This window comes from Neodiprion fabricii, chromosome 6 (genome assembly GCF_021155785.1).
Source record: "Neodiprion fabricii isolate iyNeoFabr1 chromosome 6, iyNeoFabr1.1, whole genome shotgun sequence".
Lineage (NCBI taxonomy): Eukaryota > Metazoa > Arthropoda > Insecta > Hymenoptera > Diprionidae > Neodiprion > Neodiprion fabricii.
The window spans coordinates 17,769,991-17,792,166 of NC_060244.1; the positions used below are offsets into that span (position 1 = coordinate 17,769,991).

The window sequence follows — 22,176 nt, forward strand, 5'->3', positions numbered from 1 at the left end:
TCGGTGTGATTTCGGTGATTACAAAGTGATTTCAAGGATTACAAAGTGACTTTGGAGATAACGAAATGATTTCGAGTGTTATTGAAAACTCAATCGCTTCGTCGAAACACCCCTTGCCTGTTGCTGAAACATACCTTATAACTTGAATGGAAAATTTATCTTCGATTAATTCATTGATTGATATGAATTTTTTCGAAATCACTTAATTATATTTGTGAATAAGGTTTACAGGATAAATTCAAATAGAGAAAAAAAAAGTTTTTTCAAGTACGTTTTACAGTAAAATTAGTCTAGTTTTCGGTCCAATGCGTCGGTGATTTATAAATTATTTTTTTTTCTTATTGTAATAAAACTAGCATGTGCCTATATTGATACGTACAAGTCCCATACTAGCGACAAATCAGACTGAAAATTGAAAGTGAATATCTTCAAAAATAAATCAGTAGTACGCCGATTTTCTACAGATCTACGTGTAGTTATACACGTCTAATACGTGCATAAACGTATATATACATGTATTTATACTCTATCTTTCCTGAACTCAGACATTTAAAAAAGAGAAGGTATTTTTTGCTCCGCCGAGGGTCAGACACCCCCTCAATTTCCATCAAGTATGAGTACACGCGCATACATACATATATACACCCCACACAGTCTCTTATATAGACGGAGGGTATATTTTCTAAAGAGAATATTCGAGAAAGAGACAGAACGTATTTTTGTTTCTACATTCTTAATCGTAGTAATTTCTTCTTAGCCGTTCATTGCAGATTGTATACATTCTGGAACAATGTTCTTTTGTTAATGACATTTTTTCAACCAAAATTTGATGTGTTTCAAGTATTTTAGACGAGACAATACGTTGTTTCGATTCCTATTTTTTAAACGCTAGTCGATATTTTGTGAGATTAAATATAGGCGATGCAACGCGAGCAAAATATTGGAGGATAAAACTTGACGAGGTTGAAATTAGTAACGTTAACATAACGAACAACGTTAAGAAGAAAAACATTATTTTGCAATTTTGAAGGAGTTAAATCTTCAATACTTGAATACTTTTCGCCTTATTATACTATTTTTACCTATTATACTAGTTTACTAAATTTCAAACAATATCAAAGTTGTAACTCAATGATTTTTCCCGAACTTGCATCGTTACACTAACGTTACTGTAACTTCAATCTCGTAAAACTCGTCCGTGCCATGTATCTGGCTGCGGCACACATGTACATTGTATACGCTATATATTTTTGGGACCTTCAATTAGTTAAGCTGCTCATTAAATATTTATTAGCTAATTGGAAAATTAACTTCTTGCACTATTCGTATCGATTTATAGAATAATAAATTCATTTGATACATTCTAGTTTACATCGGCATGAAATTAGAGTTCAGTACTGCCGGTAGTATAGACTAAAATTAACTCGAATTAAATCACTTCCGATATCGACCTCTATAATTTTTATGTAGGGCCGACTTCGATCTTATATGTGTATCAGAAATATGCATATGTCCAAGGCGAGGGTCGTCATTCGCATTCTGATTTATCTCACGTGCTGTATGAATTCTTGAAATAATATATTCGTAAAACATTTCCTTCATTGATTCGCCTTATTTTCCTTGAACGATTAAAGTACTGTCCGATTTTCCTGCTGTATTATTATTCCATATACACGCGGGATGAATCGTGTGTCTTTCTTCATTCGCATATAATATATATTCTTAATTCCGCATGAATCGGTATTTTTTTTCGAAGTTTCATTACGTAAAGGTGTAGGGGATCGTTGAGGGAGGAATAACGTTAGACCAATTTCAGCAATGCAATTTTTTCGACTCTGGCCTAAAAATACATTTCAAGTGTCATCGATATTTTTTAGAATCCCGTTTGATCGTACAGGGGAGCTATTTTGCCCGCCTCTCTCCTACACGGTACGGGATAAAGGGTAGTGTCACGATGGTTGAACATTTTTTTTCTCGCCTTGAGGCACATGAATTGGCCGAAGTTCAAGAAAATTATTTAAAATGGAGAAGAAAAGAAACGGAACGGTTCGCCAGATTCGAGAGTGAGCAATCCGACGTTGCATTGCGGTCGCAGGAAATCATCGGACTCAAGCCTATGTTGAGAGATCGCTGGAATTAAAATGTTTAATATAGGCGTCAGTTACGTAACGTATACACGCGTATGGTACATCACGACTTACGATGTACACCGGCGTACGCGGATATGCCATGGCAAATTACACACGGACGTCGAAAAGCCCGACGGGTGCTTTAGCAGAATTCAAGGTCGAAATGACAGCGTAGATTACACAAACACGCGCTTTGTCGCGCAACGACGACGTAGGTGGGTTATAGGTAGGTAGGTAGGTAGGTAGGTAGGTAGATAGGTAGATAGATACGAAGGAATACCTAAACGTTGCATAATGTTGTTCACAATATAATCACGTTTCTTATAAAACTTGTAGGAATTACGAAGCATCGGTGGTAATACCGGCCACCACACGTTATCGCAGTTCAACGATTAAGAGGCACAAATATCGTTATCGGTATCCTCCTCGTCGACGGGACGAATTTCTGCGAGCGAACATTTTTTCATAAATTCAAGCATCCGCCGAATGTCGAGCGCCTTACGGCCGCGGGAAGCCAGCGCGGCAGCGATGAGAAGGAGCTGCTCGCCCAGACCGTTAGCGGCGGACATGCTGGCCTACGGTATAACAGCAGTACATAGATCATTGTGTAGTGGGATAGCCGTGACGTAAAACGCGTCGCGCATAAAGCCTCTGATCCATATTGCAGCGGTATGCACGACCTAAAAACGTTTGATTGCGAGTTTAACGCGCCTAGCGCGACTGATCCTCTCGTTGTACGCATCGAGATTGTTTTGACCACTCGAAATCCTTATGACGAGCGAGCGCTGCGCGTAGTAAAAATGACAGGGACGAAAAGACGAAAGTCGGGCTTCGAGAAAAGAGAGGGGAAAAGGTACGTAGGCACGCTCGGTGTTTCGGCGTACCTTGCCTACGGACAATTTCACCTAAGCTACTACTCCGTTTCTTTACCGCGACGTCGATCCCTCTCGTTGTCGGCTGGCGTTGCGCTGCGCTGCCGCTTCTCGGCATCGACAATATTCTCGTCAAACTCCTACTCCTGCTCCTACTCCGTATAAGCGTTGTTGTGACGTCAGGCTGCCGCGACAGTGTTTGCCGAAGACTATTTCTAAATCGGTGTTGCCACGCGTTTGTGCGCTCTTGCAGCTCATTGTAGATTGCTGGCGACGTTCTTCGACTCGGATGTGGTTGTATGTGTAACTCTCTCGTTTACACGCAACGCGACTCGGAACGAAATAAGGTGGACATTGCTACTGATCGTGAGCCTGATGTTGTTGCTGCACATCGCTGCCGCTACCGTTTCTCCCGATAGTCGAGGCGATTTCTACAACACACGCGCATATTATCGCACCGCTTTAAAATACACCCGATTCCTTCTCGATATTTCTTTGCTCGTTTAAATAGCCGCGCTGCGCTGATTCTTGTCCATTACGCTCTGATATATATATATATATATATATATGGAGCTATATATTCGATATTTTCTGCTGCTTCTTTTTCTTGACGCTCGCCCTCTCCTCCAGAGTCAAGTCAAGCCGAGGCGAGTCGCACACGAGCGGAGATTTAAAATACTGTACATACGTACGTACATGCGCGTACAAATACAACAAGCGCAAGAAAGAGGGAAAGAGAGAGAGAGAGAGAGAGAGAGAGAGAGAGAGAGAGAGAGCGGAGAGCTATCGAGGGAGCGAAGTTGACCGGAGTATTCCGAGAGCTTCCGAGAGATTTGTGACGTCATCCTACCTCGCTCAGCTGTTATGCTGGCCGAACCGAGTTGAGTTGACAATGAGTTGAGTGGAGTGGAGTTGGGTTGAGTTGAGCCAAGCGTCACGTCGACGTCGTATATGTACATTACATACATACATCCATGCATGCATACGCACGTATATGCATACATATTATTATACGTACTTAACGACGGGAAATATTAATGATGTGATTATTTCCCACCCCTAAATTAGACACGTATGTGCAAATTCTTTTTATTCTTCAAGATAAGATGCATTTGGGTATACCTAAATTCCACTTTCGAACAATGTCGACCGGTAGTGCGGCTGATGGTCTCTAACGCATAGGTATACGTATAACGACCTTGACGGCAATCATGGCACCAATAACTTCTGCACCACGCATTGTTTACTCATAGCGATATCTATCGATGTATTTATACCTACAACGTATGTAAAGTATGACCGCCTTACCGCAATAACAAAATCAACGAAATGAAACGTACACTTCGGGCCAGAGACATACGTTTGTTTCGATAGATTTTTGTTATTTTTCGTATAGACGAGGCGTATGTATGCACGTATACACCGAATACATACGCGCAATCGTGTACATACGCGTAAAAAAATCCCCAACATCCCACACGGCATGTACATGTAACAAATATATTTATGCATGCCTGGCTGTGTGTGCGTATCGTGATTTGTAACTCACATCGTCTCTCCTCACGCGAAGCACTGAAATGCGCACGCGCCGCGCGTTCATCCCGCGGTTGTTGTCACGTCGTCGTAGACGCTTGTCAGATAGGTAGATGAAGATTATTCAAAAACACATACTAAGAATCCTTCGCACGCGTGCAGGTGAGTGCCACGCCGAGCATATAAAAATGCCTTCCCCGTTCTTATTGCTCCTACACACACCGATATGACGTACGTAGCATAGCCAGAAAATCAAGTACAATTATACTTACAATTACCAGGTATTATACTTACTATATATATATATATATATATGTATAGTGTCGCCATTCAAAGCAGGTAAATTTCTACACCCAAAAATTACTGTATTTCAGCCTAAGCCGTGTAGTCTTAAGAGTTTGTAGGGCGTACAGTCTAGTTAGAAAATTCTGCTCGTCATCCAATGAGGAAAAAAAGGAATCATACATGTATTAAAATAATTTGGAATTTTTGATTACGTGTCAGTAATAGAGAAACCCGAATCAATCGGGTCGTTTTTTTTCTCTCTCGTTCAAAAAGATAACTACAAATGTTACCCGCACAATGAATTTCACAGATTTCCTAGTATACATTACATGTAGATATGCCGTAGCATGGTTATACAAATATCACGTGTGTAGTTTCGAATTTAGTGTACGATACGCTTCAATTTTCATTTATATTCGTGGAAAAAAAAAGAAAAAAACTGGATCCAATTATTTTACGCGTCTCTGCTTAACGTGCGAATAAAAAATTTTCCATGCAAGCACCTAATTGTTTACCGTAAATTGCACGATAAACTATCGCCAGGCTCACGAAGAGACGGGAAAAATCGAACAATAACGTTCTGAATAGGAAAACTGATAAATATCGGTACGGAAATTATAACATCAAGTCATGCTGCACCGGCTAGTTTCATCCCTCTGCCATTCGCCGCATTAAACGATATACCTATACACATACATCTCGTATACACGTATACTGTACCTATGCATGTGTACAACACTATACATGTATACTCTCCTTCTTCGGGCATCGATTAGAAGCGCCCCCTTAACTCTAATCACTTCCGTCCGTGCGCTTTGCACGCTGAGGACGAGGCGGCGGCGGAGGAGAAGGAGGAGGAAGAGGAGGAGGAGGCGGCGGTCTGCGTCGCGTCGCGTCGTCCCGACTAAGTTCCTGGCGGTTCTGCTCGCACTGCTCCCGCGTATATACACTCTTTTTCGAATATCATTCGATGCCCGTATAACTCCGCAGCTCATTCCCAGGTAGCAGTATCCCGAAGGTTTCGGTCGCCGAAATACCGTCATCGCGTTTGGACATGGTCAAACCTGTGTATTATACACACATAAGAGAGACCCGGTGAGGAGACCCCTGCAGCCTGCAGCGGCAGTCCAAAAGTAAATGAGAAAAAAAAACGAGGAGGAAAGGAAAGGAAAGAAAAAGTAATGGCTGCGAAAGAACACACTTGTGCACACGTACGCATGGATCGGTATACATGCAGATATTGTATGTGAAAGTTTTAAAGGAACTGGAAACCTTGAGTCAAGCGGGAACAAGGGCTAAAGAGGGCACGGGGCGACTGGGAGTATCGGGGCGAACGCCCTTGTGCCCCTACACTTCGCCACGCATTACACCAATACGCGTTCACGGCCTTGTCCGTGAACCTAGGATGAAGAGCCAGTCGAAGATCCCCGACGACGACCCGCCGCGATGCCAAGCAAACCCCTTGTAGAACGAGGGAGGCGCAGTGTGGGCTATGCTTGGGGGTGTTACGTCCAGTATACCACCTCTCTCCATTTTTCCTGTTCGCTAACTCTCCCACAGTTCTTATATGAATATCATGGTCTCTGTCCTGTCCTCTTATCTCTACCTAGTCTCACGCTATTCACTATCGCGCTTATTCATCTAATTCTATTCCCTCCCTCTAGCAGCTTCACATTTTTTCTGCACCCGTACGTTTCTCGTCTCTGGATTCATTCGTATCCTAACTCTCAAGCACCTCAGAGCTAAAGCTTTTAAATAACTCCGTACAGCACACTTCAATCTCACCCCTATCTCGACTTCTTGCAATAAATATATACTTGATATTACCAACAAATTCAACGTTACTCCATCCTCAATCCAAATTCCGGTTGTCTTAGTACGTAAAAGCGAAGCAAAATCAGGTTATTCCTACCGCTTGGGAGCAAACCACATTCACGGACGTAACAGGGGGTAACTTATGCCGGCGTTTGCGGGGTAGCCATTATATTACACGCGCTACGCACTGCAGTATTAAACGATTATATTATTGTACCCGCTTACGCGTTCGTAGCGTGGTTATGCGATCGTGTATAAAGTTGTACACGCCTATTACGTAGTAGTACGACAGAGTTGGCGACGATCCTAGCAATGCTACATTCGAGCCGCGATAAGATAAGCTTTGTAATTTATCATTGTAGGCCGATTAGTGACCTTTTCACAAGACACTCATTCGACTCATCGAGTGTAATATCATATTCAATACCGCGTGTCTTATATTCGATAATTCGCGTTTGTAATAGAATAATTTACCCAATACGTGAGACACCGGACGAGATTGGACTGACCCTGAAAATTCACAGTCGGAGTTTAAAAAAATCTGGCAAGCACGGTCGGGTAAATTCATTTCGGACTTACTCGGCAGTGTCTCCTCTACGTACTTCGGGCCCATTGTCAACTCCTACACTCGAATCGGTTCTGGCTAATCCTTGTTATGGCACCGATGGACGAAGTCCATCGCACAGCGTGTCTTGCAGTACGGTCCGTGTTGTGTACACAGTACAACTACCTGAAGATATCCGCTTCTATACCAATAAATTCTTCAAAAATCGACCCGTCCGAATTCTATGAAGCGCTTCCCTTTTCCGTCCATATCCTTGCAGCCTTAAACTCGCACCCAGCATACCTAAGCCGGGGCGAGGGTTCAAATTCCCTAAGTATGACTAAGGACTCGTCTCCGGGCTGAGTTGGACTCTTTTTCCGTATTGTCACGTACCTACCTACCTACCTACCTACCTACACTTTGACTCTTTGTGCAGCATTACTCATCCAAATATATATTGTTTTTATTGTCCCTTATGGCTCATATCATGCTATAGCACGCATTACTTGCCGCCCCCCCCCCCCCCCCCCCCCCGCCGGAAGTGTGTACCTTATTATTCGAGCAATAAGCCTGCAGCTCGGGTATTATAACGCGAACCTTAATAAAATGCTTAAATGATTTTTACAAATACCTTCGTGGTATTTCTCGGTTCGCTAATTGCCCAGAACTTAAAAGGGTACGGATTCTCACTTGAGGGAGAAGGAGAGAAAGAGCGACGGAGAGACGCGGTGAGACGAAATAATCCTTATCACACGAATACATAACTTCGTCCGCAGTATTATTACAATTCTAAAGCCGTAACTTACGGTCTGTTCATTTGTTTGCTGTTATATTCTGTTAATCGGACTTACAGTAACGAATGCATGCGGTTGATTGTATACATATACATAGATACCAGTTATAGGGTGTATTTATATATTTGATTCAATTTTATCGTGAATCGAACAGTTACGAAAAATTGAAACACCGTGTATAACACGGTACGCAGGTCGCTGTTTGCAAATTGTATCCGATTGTGAATTTCAAAACGTCTGTAGGGTGATCTACATCGGTGAAAATAATCGGCAACAAGCATCGGACACGGTCCTTGGCATTTAAACTGTTGCTGCTTTTAGCAGTCTGCGGTGCAGTTTGATCTATAATTAGCCGCGGTATTATTTTTACTATTTTAGTCGAACCGCAGGGGCGGTGTGGCGTAGCTTTTTCTTCTTCTTCTGCCCGCTGGAGTTCACGAAGCTTTCAAAGTCTATCTACATCGTGCTCCTATACTTATACGTATAGCATAGCGTACAACCGCGCACGCATAACTCGCGCCTAGACCACCCTCCCCCATTTGACTCATCACGGAACGGTCCAAATGTCGTTGTTCCCTGCCTCAGGTCTCGTGAACGAACCAAGTTGATGTTTCACCGCGCGTCGCTTTGCGCAGCTTTGGCCAAACAGATTACTACTAGTTTTAATGCCAACTTGTTAGAGGAATCAAACAGTGCACAGAGATATGTATAATGTGTATACAATTGTGTAGATATAAAATAAATATCGCAAGGAGTAATCTTCCGAGTAATTACATCAAATTTCAGCGGTGTTTAAACTTTTACCACCGTGAAAATTATCGAACGACTATAACTATACTATGACGAACGTAATTTTCAAAACATTGGGATGATGGAAAATCTCGATGTTTCACACAGGCGGCGTATAATTGTTCGATACAATTTGAAGGGGGGGGGGGGGGGAGGAAGAGTTTGTACGCTTGTTAATCCCAATGTGTGTGCGCGTGTGTGCGCACGTGTTATTTAGGTATAAATTTGTCGCGTGACTCGAGACGATGCGCCTGCAATGGAAGGAAACGCATGGTGTGCCCTACGCGCGCGCCGCGCCTGACCCCCGATACGCTCGTGTCACGTAGGCATCGCCCGCCATCTTGACACCTCGACTGGAAAATCGTCGAAACTTGAAAAATCCTCGGGCTTCGCTGTGCGCCAGTGGCAAACAAGGCAGGCCCTTGTAGGCCACAAGTATAGGTATATTATTCAGGAATCAGAGTGGAGGGATACAAGGCTTGCGGAGAACCGCACTGACGCTCGAGCATTCCTCGAAACGACGTTGCTGCTTTTCGTTCTACGTACGCAGCAGCTACGGTATGCCGAAAAATTCAAAATCGGACGGAAGTGTCGCTGATTGTTTTCCCCTCTCCTTCCCTTCCTCTATACATCGGGATCACCCGGAATGAGAACCCCTGACACGTATCTATCCGACGCATGAATAATCCGTCCGCGGCCACGGGAATCCGTTAGTGCAAGTTTCTTTCATTTTATATTTACACATTGTATACCTACGTACGTATAAATAAATGCGTACGTGCGAATACTGAAATGCAGTTTTTCCTCATTCTTCTATTCATATCTTTAACCTGCATAATTATAATATACCTTGTATGTGTACTGTATCGTTTACCTCGACGCGTCATTTGCATTTGGGTTAAAAAATAATTACGAATTGAGAAAGATTACCCGTCCGCGCCGTGTTACATATTCGTGTCCATAGTATATTCTGTAAGTGGCTGTTTGAAAAAGTTATAAAATAAAATAGGTTCATCGCGAAGCGTACGCAATAGTGTATTGTTGAACCTTGTCTGGTGGCATTTTTGGTGCAAAGCTTGGACGCGTTTATTAGTACGTGTCATACAACGATCGAACGAACCGCAATGAGTTAACCATTAGGATTTTTCAAAGCAGTCAGTACCGGCGATCGAAACACTCGTGCTGGGAAATCTTAACAGAAAATAATGCGGATGTTACACGCGTTATGTATATATCATATACACAGTTTATCGATTAACCTCTCCGCGATGGTCGACGTATCGGTAAAATGATTCGATCAATATTTACGTCAGTGGTATATATCGAGAAGATTAGGCGAGAAAAATAAACCAGGCTGCAGGCTGTTGTAGTACGCGAGAAAACACAAGATCTTTGGATCATGAAAGCTGTGTTTAAGCAAATACGCACATACGTATTACACGCACGTGTACCTACCGCATATACTGATAAATACGTGTGTACGCCAAGTCATCGCGAGTATGCGTAGATACGCTTTTAAGTATTCTGCATCGTTGTAATATCCTATAATTGTAAATCGTATACATGTCGCGCATACGTTGTCTGCATGGGTATACATCGTTGTCGAAGCGCGGTTTATCCTATACGTACGCACAGGGTGCGGGTAAAAGCGGACGATTCCATTCGCTTGTGTACACCTATGCTACAATACGGCTATCAACAGGACCAGTATACGAGTTAACTTGGACTAATGCGGAGGAAAATACAGGTTCGGTCACGTTCTGATTGTCTGCTACAAAAACTTAATTTTTTATACCGACGAAAAAATCCGTTACACATAATGAATTGGGGTACAGGCATCGTAATCAGCTGAATATGAATTTAATTTATCGATCATCGGCAGCAATCGATTGAAGTTTAAATAAAGAAAATGAATAAATTATTCCTCACAGTTTCGGGTACGAGGAAGTCCAGGTATAACTTCAATATCGTTGGGGCCTATTTGCTTGCTCATAAACCCGAAGCGGAACAATAGAAGTAATCCGTCAAGAAATTGCAACGGTCGTGACTAATCCTTATTTTTCAAATTTCGTCGAAGTTACTGGCTAATTTCTGTTTCGTTAATAACTGGTCCCGTTAAGCCTTACGAGAACCTTTGTAGTCTAAGCAGTGAGACAAAGACGGGAGCAGCGATAGGCAAGCGGATATATAGGTATAAGAGAGAAAGAGCCGAGTAAATGTGTTCGTCGCGTCGAAAAGTAGAAAGAGGGGAAGACTGTAAAATTTACAAGGGTCGAAGAGAAGAATGTATAGTAATAGCCGATGGAGGCAGCGCGCGAGGCACGGAGGGAGTGCAAGTTTTCCAACATTTACCAAACTCGTCTATTGCACCTCTCTCTCTCTCTCTCTATATATATATATATATACTATACACACACACACACACTCACACATGCATATATATATATATATATCGGATCGAATCTTATACCGCGAGTCGCATTGTTTCGTATTTTATTCGCGCTCGCTTCGATTTAAAAGAATTAGAATAATGGTACACGATTCATCTCGTCTCGAGTCAGCATCCCGGTCATCCACCTTATGCTTGATATTCGTATACACCTATACAGCTGTAAATATCGAGGCTTTGGGCAGCACGTAGATACACGCATTAAATACGCGTATCAACATCTATACGGTAGGACATCCGATGATATTACAGGTACGTATATGCATGTTATTATAGAAAGCTGTACTAGACTTGTACGCCAATGCACGACTATCGGTCGATGGGTATTAATGTAGAGTACAGAACGAAACGAAACGAAACGAAACGAAGCGGCGGTGGCGCCAGAGTATAACGTCTAGGTGTATGTATTTTAGTTGAGCCACGCCACCAACTCTCGCGAAAACTGATTAGCTTGCTCTCTGGTTAATAAGCAGCAGCTAGATCGCCAGAGAGAGAGAGAGAGAGAGAGAGAGAGGAGAGAGGCGGTATACCGCTGCACACTGCACACGCGTACGTAAGTCCAAGCGAGATGAGGCTTGTATATACGTAGGGCTGCGTGCGCCGAGGAAGACGGTATAGGCGTGTAGAGGCGAGAACAAAAGAGGTGCCTGCAGGGAGTACGTACATATGCGTGGATCGGAGAAGGACAAACTGTAATGGCGGGGAGCGTGCGTGCGACAAGGACGCGAGATCGCCGGGTTATGCCTAGATTTGAAGAGGAATTAATGTCGAATAACGAAGAGTCCGTCGAATTGTAAGAAAATTAATATTCAACAAAGCTGCCGCGCGACGAAGAACTCGACGACTGAGAGGTCATATTTCGGAAGTCCGAATCTTTGTTCGCTCGGGCACGTGCGCGGCCAAGACGAAGTGGAAAACCTCTCGTATAATATGTAGAAAATCTGGTGACGGCGGCGCGGTTTACGTTTTATCTGAAACGGCTCTCCGAGCGTTGTAAATTATTTTTGTTTAATCGCCGAGAGGGGAAATATCGTCATCACATGTGTGTAATATGTGCAGAAGCACTCCGCGCACCTGCCTGCAGCAGGCCGATTGTATATTTAAAATAAATTCTAAATCGGTAATCGGCAGAGGTGAAGAGGTTCGGACTCTATCGGCACTTTGACCGTAGGCCTGCGAACCTTTCGCTCGAATTTTAGTCGCTAATCCTTGAGACTTACTGAGAAAAAGGCAATTGTTTGCCACGGCACAAACGAGTGGGGGAAACCCGCGAAGGGGAAATTTACAACTCTGACGTAGCGGTTGGTTCGTTCGTTGGTTCGTTCGTTCGTCGTCCGTTCGTTCGGCGGGGCTGTCGCATCATCGCCAGCCAGCGCGCACACCACTCGACTGGCAGTCAGTCGCAATCTGTCACTGGTTAGCCTCGGTTGTCTTTACCGGAGCTTCGCTTGCACGTACACACATTCGTGCATACTTACTTCGGTTGGAAATCGCAGTTAATCAGTCAATTACACACCGTCACCCGTCGTCGTTTCTTATAATATCATATTACGATTGATGTAATCGTTTGTACGATCGTCGCAATTCGCGGTATACGCGTCGTGCATCATCGATACGGAAACGTGTTGTATACCTGTATATGTAAATACGTTCAACATACATAGATACATTATATATGTATCGAAATTAACAAAGTGGCGAAAGTATTTACGGAGTGTGTACCAAGCGATGACGTCATCATACTGTTCTGATTTCGTTTGCATTATTCGATAAGTCGAACGGTATTGCAAAAAATAAATTAAAATAAATAATACAATAACAATAATAGTTATAAACAATTGTAGAAAGATAAAAAGGTGATAAAGAACCGTCTTGTTTCTCGTTGCGCACTGCGTTGCATGCGGATAATTTTTTAAAAGGACAAAGCCAGTGTTTTATTATACTCTGTTGCTGCATTTGTGTGGTGGTCTATTCGAATATCCCAACTGTACTGTCAACGAAGTTGCGGCTGCTGCTATAATTGTGGCTGAGGAACAACTTGATACAGGTAAAGAAATTTCACTTACGTCATGCGTGTTTACGCATTATATATTATATATATATATATATATATATACGATCGTCAAGTTGGTGAATTTTGATTTTTGGCAAAGCATTGACGGTAGATAAAACGCGCTTGCGGTAATTCCCCGCGATTCGTCGTCTGTAACGCTCTTGTTAGTCATTACCCCCGCATATTGCCCATTCTCACTTCTGATCGTATTGAACGTTATACGAGCGGTACTGAGAAGAAAATAAAATCCCCGCGTAGGTACGGGTATATCGGTATACGCTACATTTATTGTACACACGTCGTGAAATTTTTCCTTTGTGGAACGCGCGTCTTGTAGGTCGCGACAAGTTGATTCTCGACATACGCGACGTCCGCACTATCGTGTTTTACACGCCTTGTCAACGATTGCAATAACGAAACAATCCGTACGACAATCTACAGTATATACATATATCTCTACGCACAGCAAACCTTTTATCAGTGATGATCTATTTATTTTTTCTTACATACGTAGGTTATTTTCATCGGATCGAATTTGAATTTTTTTTTATACATATATGTGCATATATATATCACGCTTGCGTATACGTGCACGCGCGTACATGCATACGTACACGTCTTGCCTTTCGACTTTCACATTTTTGCTACCGTGTGTAAGAGAAGAAGTCAGTCTGATACACTCGGTTTCATTTCTGTTGCGTTTTTTTTTCTTACCGTTTTTTCGCTTAGTTTTCCGACCTCGTATAACGACAATACTGATCATTGCTTGCGAATTGATACAAGTTTCACAATATAGGTGTGAAAAAATTCAAAGTTGATCCGATATATATCCGTATATGTATAGGTTTATGTACGTATTATACGTGTTGAAACATATGTACGCGTATTTACGTATTATCTCTTCCTCCTCGCGTATTGTGTACAGTAATGACGCGCGTCCGAAATTCTTAAAAGAACGCTAACGAATATTCGAAGGAGTGATAAATGCCGTAAAACAAAATCGCGAAAATATGTAGTCGCAGCGCGTGAATAATGTTGAAAGTGAATTTCGTCAAGTTATGGCTGACGATCCGCTCGCGGTAGTTGTTTTTGTTATTACATTTCGGCGCGATGATGTGGAAATACGTTACACGCAGTGGGTAGTCGGTGTTATCAATTAATGCGGCATACGGTGTCGGAGTACAGATATAGTTTTCCGGATAATACTGTTCTGCGATTTGGATAATGGCGATATTACAGAGAATCGCCAACTTGGTTGATCGCAGCGAGATCGCTCGACCGTAGAGGCTCCGCTAAAACTCCCGAGACTACACGACTACGACTACGCTACTACGCGGTCACTCTTCTCAAGCCCATATTTAAATTTAACGCACTGATCTCATTCCTCGGTGAATCTGCTTTCGAAAATAGCGCAACTCGCATACAAGAAGTGTATTACGTGTATACGGTATACGATATATGGTATGTCGTATGCAATGGCACGTGTAGTGGTACACCAGCGGCGTGTGCAGCAGTCGCCGCTGCTCGACTTCTTCGTACAACCTAGCGGATCGCGGGGTCATCGCGACGATTATAATACGCGAAGGAACGAGCGAACGAGCGTGCGTACCCACCTCTTTCGCGTCTTCCTCTTCGTCTTCCCCTTCTCATCCTCGCGACACGTACTTGCCTGATTTTATACCATACATCGACGCCGGAATGCGCGCGTGCAGGGCGCCTTGAAAACGTGTTTTCGAAACACCGGCAGATTTACGCGATATCCAGGATGGGGGTAACAGTCTTGTGACCCTATAAAGCAGCCACTCCGAACCCATAAGTAACGTAGTTTTGCGCGACGTGCGTATCTGCGATCCGTTCTGTAATATACGCGATAATGAGGGGAACGTAAAGAAAATTAAAAAGTATAGAAAACAACAAAACGCACACACGCGCAGCAGACTATACGCAGATTACGCTAATGACGTCAGTGCCAATGTGGTTGTGTACGTGTTCGTCATGGCACCTTTATTTTTCTCACCCGATTCGAATTGAAGGACATTTACGTGATCGTCGCGTCGATGCTCTTGTGTATTTTTTTTCACAACCTAACGTCTGTATGTTTCTCTCTCTCTCTCTCTCTATTTTGCTTTGAATATCTCTACAGAGGTCTCGCTCTCTCTCTCTCTTTCTCCCTCTCGTTGCATGCATGTGTTTACATCGTGCACGTCATGCCGATTTACATGTGTACACGTATGTAGGTAGTTTGCCGCAAATGTGCGCTGCTCTGTGAGTGTAGAAAGATGGTACGATCAATTTCTTTCTTCTTTTTTTTATTTTTTATTTTTTTCATTTGAAGAACAGAAATATCGTTGTTATTGCGATTCGTTATACTGATACAGCGGCGAACAGGCAGCATTTGAATTTAGACAATTTTTATCAATGCTGACGAACGGATCAGTTTCCTTGTTTCATGTAACGTTGTTAACAAGCTAGTATACCAGCACAGTGTATACAGGAAAATTACGCGACACTCTCAACTGTCAAAATTATTGCGATTGCTAATCGTGTGACTAATTTTCCTTGTTCCCGGTACGCGTGTCCGTTTATATGTAAATATCATATTCGTATGCATTCAACACATGCGACGATGCTCGCTGATTGATCTTGATAGTAGCTGTCCCGTCCACAGTCTTTATTTGTCGTCATTGTTTTCCGCGAAATTCAAACTGCGAGTACGCGAGGGCTTTGGCTTACTGACATTCTGTGGGTTCGCGTTGAGGAAATAATGGGGGGGGGTGGATGAGTGAGGGGGGGGATATGTGACACAGAGAAACGCACGCACATGCATAATGCAAGGAAAAAAAACCACCACACCGGACGACTACGACGACGACGTTTTGGTCGCGCGACAGCTGAAACGTCGCTACGTCGGCGTGTGACGTCACGGCTTGCCGCTACCTTTCCGAGCCGGTGTGTGATCGAAGCTCTGCTGCCGAAAGGCGGCTACCAGCCGAGGTGGTGCTGGTGGTGGGGTTAACATCTGCTTTTAGCATGATTGCCATGTATTGATGCGAGTCTTGTGAGCTTATACCACGCACCGTCTATACGGCGTATATTATATATGTATATATATTATAATATTAATGCATAACGACGACGTTGCGATTCTGTAATGAATTATCGCGAATTTGGAATACCGAACATGAATATGACGACGAATTGAAAAATTTCCGACATCCGAAAAACGTGATATACCAGTTGACGTTATTTTTGTTTCTCGTATTTACGTTATAATGTAACTAACGTTATACAATATACAGGTGTTGTATGTCCATTTGAACCGTTTTACACATTTTTATACGATGCGGGAAACGCGGTAGTAGTACAGGTACATCTTAGGACTGTGTACCTTGTGTGACGTACCTAGTGTGGTATAATAGATGGCGCGATGTTGTTATCTGATGATTTTTCACGGATTAATTTCATCGATGTCACTGAATACATAATAGAGAAGACTGCGGGAGCGGTTGTGTAATTTTCAAAATTTATCAGATCGCTATAATAATATTTATCTCGCCGAGTGTCGATCTCTCTCTTTTTTTTTTATTATTATTTTTTTTTTTTTTATTCATTTTTTTTTATCGCTGTGTGGTATATCTTTATAGTGTGTTGAACCATATTACATTATATGTATGAATTGTAACGAATTAAAAATTAACTGTACGAATTTGTTAGCCGCGTGGAGTAATTGGAAGAAGAAAAAAGAAAAGAAGTATCGCCGCTTGAAATTCGTTGCATTCGCGCGTCGTTTCGAACGGATCTGCGCGTTCTCAACGTGAAAGATAAAAAGAAGAGATAGGAAGAGGGGGGGAGGGGAAATAAAGTCTTCGCTTATTGCGGCTCGGGAGAAAGTCGTCGGAATAGTCACGGCCTATTTAACAGCGGCGGATCTGCAACTCTATACACTCGCGCAGTCAAGTCTACCGCCGCTCTCTAAATCGAGAAAATCAAGAAAATTTAGAAAATATATGTACACACGGGCACACGTACATAGTTTCTAATATAATATTGAAACTGTACTTTGCCCTAATTTTCCTCCCGTCATCGGTCCCTTGTCCTCCCCTCCTTTCTCCACACGTCGACCCTCTCCCTTCCTCCCTCCTCTCCCCGTCCACCACCCCTCGCAAAGACAAATCGTTACCTGACTAGAATATCTGCTGCGGGTGGGTAATGTGTAACTCTAGGGTGGCGAGCGGAGGCGGGGCTTCATGTTGTGATCAATACTATAGATCGAAGACGAAAGTTGTAATCGAAGCGCCCTTGAGAAAACAAAATCATCTGACGCGTAGAGGGAGCCTCGTGATACTTTATTGCATAGGTATATGTATGTTAATAATCTATTTACATACACATGTACACATATCGTGTGTATAGCAATGTCAAGAACAATCATAATTTTTAATACGAAGTTGAGGTGTAATATCTACATAATATTCAATACCTAATTTAATGCAGATATAGGCATATGTATTATACATATGTGTTTATCAGTGATTTTGATTTCGCGGGGATTAATTATACGCACATAGATACTGTGTATGTATTATACAACGAAAAGTTACCGCGTTTTATGATATATAATAAGATAATCAAAATGTGCAACAATCGAATAATTGATGCATGTAACATGTATGTACGTATATAACAGATGATATAAAGCCGGGTACATGTACAAAAGTCATAACGGGTCGCGCGCCGCGGAAACGGTACTGCGTCCCAAATGGAAACAAGTCTTACTAGCGTGTAAGCGTGCTTCATATACACACGCTGTTGTATTCGTATACCGTGCAGGTATAACGCGACGAGGAGTCAAGTGCTCGTTGCTGTCAAGTGGCGGTAGTATTGCTGCTCATTGTACGAGCGTATGAGTTCAATTTCTAATTTTGTAAATTCCTTTTGCCGCGCGCCGCGCTTCGCGTCTGCAGAGTGACTGTCAGCTGTAAACGTGGCTTAGTTACATGTGTTACACGTGTATATGTGTGCGCGCGCGCGCGTGTGTGTGTGTGTATCAATAGGTATGAGAGAAAGAGATACGGTGAAAGATAAGAAAGAAAAGATGTGTGCCTCCTCCCCCCCTTTATACACGCGCACGCGCATGCGCACATGAAATGGCAACACCTCATTTCGACTACTACACAATCATCGCTACTGCGCTTCTTTCCATACCTTTCTATACCATTTGCAATATAGCACCAAGGAGATACGACCTTGCTAATGTCCTTGCCTCGAGCAGTTCCTTGTAGCTGCTGTAATACCCAGTAAAATGGTGGCGAAGAAATAGAACTAACTGATATAGAAAAATTTCATTTATATTCAAGCCAAAGATCACGATCCATAACACAAAAATATATCAACCGGAAATCTATTTTCCTAAATCAAAAGTTCATATTAAATTATAACTGTTTTATCGGATTGAATTATTAATGAACAGATCGTTAGATACACTTCTCAATTAATTGGGGGCTACGATATTACTAGTTTGTGTTTTCTTGGTGACGTAAATTTGACGTAAAATTGATGTTATGATTGATGCGAGGGATGAAAAAAAAAATTATTATTCACGATGTTTCATAAATTTTAAAAATTGTATAAAAGTGAAGGATCAACTGAGCGTTATCTTCCACATGGCGTAGAATGCTCATCTTTTGCCAGAACTTTTCTTTTAATGTAAACAACCTTTGTAGGGTAAAAATCGCAAATTATTGTTTTCTGAAACACCCCGTTATGCATGCAGTAAATTTTATCAATCTCGAATTATATGTAATTTTTGTCCGATTGTGAGAAATGAAATTTCGCTTTAACGGAACGATTTAGCGCGGTAACTTTTTCTACCACACCATTTTCATCATTAACCTCTCTTGTAATGAAAAAATTCAATACGAATTACGAACGCGTTCCAAGCTTCATCGTCATCGCAGTACATAAATAAAATACATCGGTTCTTTTTCAATCTGCTTTCAACACACGGAATCCATGTGTATAAACGAATCTCTGCGCTCATGGTGCTGCTTACCACGTATTGTACACTGTATGTATATTATTTCTTTGGTTGGACGTAGAGCAAGTGTCCTAACTAGACGATGATGATAGAGGCATAGCAGGCATGGCGGGTTTGCTGCCTAGCTGGAGTTCTTTGTAGGTACTCGAGCCTACAGTATGACGCTATAATGCTTTGCTACGTGCTATACTTGTAGGTATACTGTACTATGACTATTTCCGTTAGTTAGTCTATCTTCTCCGTTGTACTAGACGTTTTTTTATTTTTTTTTATTTATTATTCTCCTTTTTTCTTGTTTAGTTTGTGTTCTATCCGTAACGCTCCGTTATATATATATATATATATATATATATATATATATATATATATATATATATATATATATATATATATATATATATATATATATATATATATATATATATATATATATATATATATATATATATATATATATATGCACGCACACACCCCATAGTGTACCCCACATTATCACAGTACGTTTGCGTGTTAATACGTATAATGCACGCACGGAATTAAGTATTAAGAAACTTGTCCTTGAATGTTGGCTTGTTTAGTGGAATCGCGCTTAACTCGTTCACGTAGTTATATTGAATACACTATACAATACTACACATATATCGTATGTAAGTATAGCAAGACTCGGGTATTATACATACCTATATAAACGTGTTAATAGGTATATCACGCTCTGCGCATTGTACCTTTATAATGGTAAGTGTGGTATAAATTTCGTATGGAAAAACTATTATACATGTACATATCCATACAATGTATACCTTCGATGCATTCTTATAATAGCAATAGTAATATGGAATAACAATAATATAACGTTATAGTTGTATTAAACTTGTCGACTTTCGTTTTTGGTTACGATCGATCGTTACGTTGTCGCGCGTCGTCGATCACTTTTACAATACAAATTTGAACATTTATACCGTACATAAGTAGGTATATGCATACATATTGAAACACACACACACTCGCAGAATTATTTGTTTTCGATATAATATCTATATAATATATATAATACGAAACCACAGTCGTATAACCTTGAGGGATGCTTGTGGTTATTTATAATCTAATAAGATCACAATATTACGTCGTAGGTGCAGGTGACATTTTCCATCGTACCGCATGTGATATGTGCACGTGACTGATGAATTATACCTATGTATATGGCATGTACCATGTGTATATATATATATATATATATATATATACACACACACATGCGTGCAGTTGGCGAGATGTTTTCACGGTTTATATCCTGCCTATTGTATTATACACATATACTCCGAATATTTAACTGTAAACTATTCGGTAATTCTTTTTGCCCTGTACATTCCATCCAAGGTCTTTCTCGAGGCGCTCGTGACCAGCGAGGATCCTACGAGTGTAGTTACTTTCCATTTTGATTTGCGCAACAAGAACGACGACGACGACGTCGCCTGTTAGCCACTTCTCCCTATAACCGTACACAGCATTGTTTCCACAGATACGGTATTATCGTTGTGTTTATTTATTGTATTTTTTTATTATTATTATTTTTTTTGCTGTTTTTCTCATTTTTCGTCAATCCAGATGAGTCTTGTCGGTATTCGTGAACTGAAAATAATTAACAGTTGTGTGGTGTATAACTTTGGTTTTCTGTGAAATTTATAAAAAAGAAAAGAACGAAAAATAACGATTCCTCTCTAGAAATATACATCGTTGTATTGTAAGTTGCGAACGTCAGTCACGATTCTTGAAATGGTTCCCGGTGACGAATTGAAAAACTATCATCTGCGGCAACATTTTTCCTCTGGAAAATCAAACCTTGCCCTATTATACGAACGGACATCACAATATGTCTTTATAATACGCATATGTATATTATACACTTTGAACAAGTGAACGTCACTTACTCACCCGAAGCTATGTATATACGGTAGTATGTATACCGCTAAGTTTGCAGCGGTTAGGTAACGTGTCTCAGCATTTTTCGCTCCCAGAGAAAGTTAACCACACCGTCCGATCTCTAGTTCTAATAGCTATAAAAGCCTTAGTATCGCATCGTCCGCGGGACGCGCGTGCATCAGACTTGTTTGTATACATCTAATAAAAATACACGAATACAACTGCAGCGTACGGACAATACATACCTATATACACGTATGCAGAGAATTACAATTATAGATACGTACCTGTGTAAAGGAGTGTGAATATCAGCTCTTGTATAATAGTATAATTTGTATTTTGAATGCGGTAATTCTTATCTGTCCGTGCACGAACGCCCGCAGTATGTGTAATAATAAAATGTGCAGCAGGTTGCATTTTTACCGATCCACCAAATGTTCCCCTCCCCACCACGCAACGCTGGCGGCCGCGACGTAGGTCAGGATTTTCTCTTCGGTGATGGAGAAAACCAGTGTTTTCGGGTGATTTACACCGGCTCTGTGGGGGTTATGTATGATTTTGTAGCTCGCGTGTGTGCGAGCGCGGTAGCTGCGCTGTTGTCACATAACTGCTATACGTGTGTGAGTGCAGTTGGATATGCATATATGTACGTATAACGGCGGCCCGGTGACAGCGCCATACCAACGCATATTGTACGAGTACCGCGTGTGTATACCTAACAGTCTGAACACAAATCGATTGAATCCTCGGGGTTAGTAGAGACGAGGACGCTTGGCTTCGTTGTTGAATCGATTTTAACTCGTGCAGGATAAAGTAGTAGTACTCGTCCCTCTGTTCCGATTTATTTAGAGCGTGTATACGATGAAGTTACTGTTTGTAGAGAAAAATAAATTGGCGTGTAATACTCACAATGTACGGACATGTGACATGTGACAGTATATAGTATTTCGATGTCG

At 41.7% G+C, this 22,176-nt stretch overlaps 2 protein-coding genes across 3 annotated transcripts in view; both read left to right on the top strand.

Moving 5' to 3' along the window:
• The window catches only part of LOC124184988 (fasciculation and elongation protein zeta-2-like), a 296,636-nt gene that overhangs the window by 233,930 nt on the left and 40,530 nt on the right, over positions 1-22,176 (top strand). The gene's annotated exons all lie outside the window — the stretch shown is intronic.
• The window catches only part of LOC124184948, a 51,099-nt gene that overhangs the window by 25,203 nt on the left and 3,720 nt on the right, over positions 1-22,176 (top strand). Inside the window, exon 1 of one of the 2 annotated variants that reach the window (XM_046575214.1) lies at positions 12,578-13,257. The exons of the other annotated variant lie outside the window; for it this stretch is intronic. The gene's annotated coding sequence lies outside the window, so the exon portion shown is untranslated. Of the gene's footprint in view, positions 1-12,577; positions 13,258-22,176 lie in introns of those variants that run through there. 2 annotated transcript variants of the gene reach the window in all.